The 4,650-nt window shown below is 34.0% G+C and overlaps 1 long non-coding RNA gene across 2 annotated transcripts; it reads left to right on the top strand.

Annotated features, from left to right (window-relative positions):
- The first annotated feature begins 41 nt into the window (after positions 1-41).
- Positions 42-4,392, top strand: LOC132032510 (uncharacterized). Of its 2 annotated transcripts, none has more exons than XR_009408486.1 (3): positions 42-2,479; positions 3,288-3,423; positions 4,016-4,392. It is a non-coding gene; the product is annotated as an uncharacterized LOC132032510 (long non-coding RNA). The 2 variants fall into 2 exon arrangements; XR_009408487.1 differs by lacking the exon at positions 4,016-4,392 and having other exon boundaries at positions 42-545; positions 660-2,479; positions 3,288-3,812.
- The last annotated feature ends 258 nt before the right edge of the window (positions 4,393-4,650 follow it).

Here is a 4,650-nt window from a genome sequence, read left to right as displayed (position 1 = left end):
GAACAAGGTATACATGTACTCACAAAAGTAACACACGTGTACCTCCATCTGTTTTCATCATATAGAGGTCTTATTCTCTCACTCTTTCATTCCATTCCATTGTCCGCTCCTCAGCTTCTCACATTTCTTCTTCTCCTCCTCTGCTCTCAAATCTCAATGAAGCTCTTCTTTTCGGTGAGTTTTTCTGCAATATCACTGTTGTTCTTGCACTTTTCTGTTAGTAGTTGGAATATGGGTATTCACTCTTCAAATGTTATCCATTTTGTTCTATTTATTTTCTGGTTGGACCACTGTTTTGGGGATATTTCTTCGTTTTATTGCAGCTTCTTTGCTGGCAATTTAAATTTGGTGGGTATATGATAGTTTCTATCTTTTGAATGAAATTTCCAGCAAGAAATTGTTCATGTGTGTTACTTATTATACCTAGTTTCTTTTAACTTATATTTTCATTAAGGAATTTGGAAATTTACCTAGGGAACATGTGTTGGCGGCTCATTAAAAAATATTTTATTTGAAAGATAAGGGATGAACTTCATACTACCTAGGTAAAATATAAGAAGTTTTTGTGGTTAAAATTAATTTTACTTATGGAGTTAAAGATGGTTATGATATTTTGTTGATTGTAATAATAAAGTTAGTGTATGAAAATATTTTGGTAGATACTTTCTGGCTTCACAGGATCATTGGTACCCCGAGGAAATGACTGCGGGAAGACAGGCTTATTTAACTGATATTGAGGTATTCCGTCAATCTATTTTTGAGCTTGCGGGAATAATGTATTACTTGCAGGGTGCTATACGTTTTACGTCTTGAAATTCATTTTCAGTTAATTAAACTGAAAAAAAGGCTGCTTCAACTGAATGAATTGCTAAAATAAGCTTTTAGGTGCATGTGCATATTAAATTGTTCAGTTGCACAAACTATTTAGTAAAAACTCTATATTGATCTGCTTCTAATGACTAATGATGAAAGGAAATTAGACCATTTTATGTACTTGGGGCTGATGTTAGCTACAGAGGAGTTCGACGAACTTGATAAATGAAAGGATGAATTCTGTAGAGAGCAACCTCATTCACTTTTTAATCAATAGCCAGATTGATTCGATGTAAGAATAAGTGGTTTGTAAATGTCAAATCCTTGAACTGACGGAATTACATCAAACAAGTACAAGTTTTTCATTCATAATCTTTGTTCTATCTCCTTATCTATTTGTACTTTTCTGTGTTGTATAATCAGTCATATCGCTACAAAACTCAGCTATGATAATGACTGATGTTGATGCCAAATATCTCAATATAAATTTTTTCTTAGTTTGCTTAGGAACTTTGCTCTGCTATTTTTGCTACTTGTGACAAATACAGCAGCTGTTGCGTTCTTTGGTGTTCTTCCTTTTACCATCACTAGAACTACTTTGTAATTTTTCCTTCATCTGTGTTTTACAATTTTCTTGGCCAAAAAAGACTTCATGCTCAAGGTGTTATCTTAAAAGGAGTCCTATGAGAAAACTTAGCAAGTAACGACTTAAATTTCTGATTGTGACTTTGTGAGAAACTTCCTTTCAAGGTCGTTTAATCCGAAAATGCAGCAAATGTTATATGCCATTATTTTCAGTGTGCTTACTCTCTTTTACCATATAATGTGGATCGGAGGGAGTATTGAATTAATCTCTACATTATTTGTCTTTATACATTTTGGTAAAATTAGCCAACTTTGGAGCCACATTTTCGTATTCAATTGGAGATTTGTTAGATCTTACTAATTACTCTTCTGTTTTAACTTATGTGAAAATTTCAGTTTTTCGGACGAACACAGCAGTGGATAATTGTACTAAAAGTAGCATGAATTGTACTATGAAGTTCGGCCTATCTCATTGGTAATTGGATACATGTCCTGCACCTTCTAATTTAGGAATCCACGTGTATCACTTTAGATTAACTCGGCAATCTCCATTTCGTTCACCTTTATTCTCTTTCTTCTTCATCGTTCTCTACAAACTCTATTTTCTTCCTCGAAGTGTCATCAAGTTTTCGGGTGAGTTTCTCAATTTTCTTCCTCTCTTCTTCACTCTCTCAGTGTTAAATTCTGTATTTTTCTGTCGATGCTTTGTCTATTTTGTTAATTGATGTTCTTCTGCTGCTATATACAAGTTATGAAAAGGTAGGTTATAGGGTTCTTCATCTTTTTTCTTTTTCTCTGTTTTCCTCTATTCTGAGTTTTTTAATGTTACTTCTTTGCGTTCACGAAGTGTTGCACATATAAATTTCCTTTAGTTTATACTTCTATTTGGAAATTTGAGATTTTTACCTAACGTTTGAAATTGGGGATTTTTAGAGCGGAATCCGTCTGTAAGTAAGAGACGGACCAAACAATTGAAAGCTCCACATGCGCATAGGGCTTTTTTGGGAGTTCAAGTCAAACAAAAGGGAAAAGACGACAAAGGAACGGATGCATGTGATCTATGAGTAGCTCATATTGAGAGGTAAGGAATGAACTCCTCACTTCCCAAGAAAATCATAAGATTTTTTGCGCTTACTTAATTTTCATATCGGTGGTCATGTTATTTCGTTAACTATTTTATCTCTCTTCCTTCTTAACTCTTTCAATGTCAGAATCTCTGTAGTTTTCCCATTGATCGTCTGTGATGTTCTTCTTCTGCTATATAAGTTGAGAAAGAGTAGATTTGGGGTTCTTGACTTCCAATTTGTGCAGCAACATTCCTACATGTGCTGGTTTTAGTGAGTCAATTCTTTTGGCTGATTTGAGATATAGAGTTTTAGCTATTCCGGGTTTTAGGAAGGTGCTTAAAAGTTCATTTCTGCATAACCTATCGTCTTAAACTAAATAGCATGTTCTTAATAGAGTAGAAGAGTACCAGTGATAGAGAATAATGATGTTACTGTTAATGTTAAGAAGACACCAGGTCATGGAAATAAGAAGACGCTAGGTCATGGAAAGAAAGAAAAATGTGGAACTCTTAAGGTGACCTTTCTAATTTTTTTTACATAGTTAAATGACATGTGGTACATTATAATCTGCTTGGCCATGTGAATGTAGTGTAGTGTATCTGGGTATCTTTTGTGGGTCTTCACTCTTTCAGAAGTGAAATGTATATTTTGATCTTAAAAGTAATTTCATTTTCAAAAGTAGAAAAAGATCGTTTGAGTATAGAGTTCCGCATGTATAATTTTTCCTCCTTAGGATCTTTGCCCTTTCAAATCAACATGCTATTGTTCATCGTCCATTGGATGGCTGATATTCACTGGTGTTTTCTTATTTTTCTACCACAGGGCAGGGAGAAAGCAAAAGACTGGACAAGCAGATGGAAAAAATCGGCGTGTTTTAGCAAAGAAAGTCAAATATGGAAGTCAAAACTCTTCAGGAGAAAAAACTCACTTCCGTCCTCATTGCACAAGTGAAGTAATGGTGTGATGCCTTTCCTTGCCTAAATGAAATGTGTAGCGAGTAATGTCAATTATATGTGGTCAGATAATTCTTTTTCAGATGAATTATTTCCTAAAATAATAGATTCTACAGGTGCCAGTATTTTTATTTTCTTTATAATTGTAGTTTTTGCGTCCTGTTGTGCTAGCTCTCCATTCGCTCGGGTGTGTAGTATTTCAATTAAATGTATAAATGTTGTATGTTTATCTGGGCTCTTCAATTTTATGATCGGTGCCCGTATCTTAATAAAAAATGGTGTCTTCTCTGATGCATTACCGCTAGGATAAAGTAAATATGGTTTGGTCAAAAAGAGTGCACTGCTTTGTCTATAATGGGAAGCAAGCTTATTTTAAGTGTATCAGCAACACCTGAACTGAAGTGAGAAAAAATTTCAGCAAAGTTACTATAGTTTACTCAGGAGCAGATTATCATATTCTTTAAGAAGTTCATTTTGAACTTGCCTATCGACAGAAGTTCATTTTGAATTAAGCTTAAAGTTATTTTAGTCATTTATTTTCATTAGTTTAACTTTTTTTTTATTATTATTTGCTTCTGTAATTTTTTAAATCTACAGGTTGTAAAGCTGTAACTTTGGGTTGACGCAACGCTAATGAGTTGCCCAACAATTATTTATGCTCAAAAGCTATAAAAAAAGTATACTTTGTGGAGTCACAACTTTAAACTGTTGGCATTAATTGAGTTGAATATGCAATACCAACTTACAAGACAAGGCATCCATATAACAAGTGCTTTTGAACAACTGTAGAGTACAATGGAATGCAGATGGTGGAAAAACATTGCATCAAGTAACAGGTCGAAAGAAGATGCTGTCAATGAGGGTATCAACTGGTGGTCGGCCATACTTATGTCCTTTTTTCCATATACACGTATTGTAGAGAAGAGGAATATTATGTATCCATATAGTATAAAAACCTTCCAATTTTGGTGATCTATTTTGATTTCAATGTGGGACACTCTTTTAGGAAAAGAAAATACTTGAAATGTTATATTGACTCTTGAATAAGGCTTCCAAGGTATCAATATGCCCATAAAAAGCAATAAGTAAGCTGAAAAAGATGCAGTGAAAGACTTTGGACTGGTCGTTGGAAGGACATTGCTTTTATGTATTAGTTTTGCACCTATTATGCCGGTGTTGTATTGAAAAACTCTTAGCACTTATTATGGTTTACTCTTAATAATATTTTGGGT

This window comes from Lycium ferocissimum, chromosome 10 (assembly GCF_029784015.1).
Source record: "Lycium ferocissimum isolate CSIRO_LF1 chromosome 10, AGI_CSIRO_Lferr_CH_V1, whole genome shotgun sequence".
Lineage (NCBI taxonomy): Eukaryota > Viridiplantae > Streptophyta > Magnoliopsida > Solanales > Solanaceae > Lycium > Lycium ferocissimum.
Note: the sequence above shows the minus strand (reverse complement) of the source record. Positions and strands in the feature narration are given on the sequence as shown.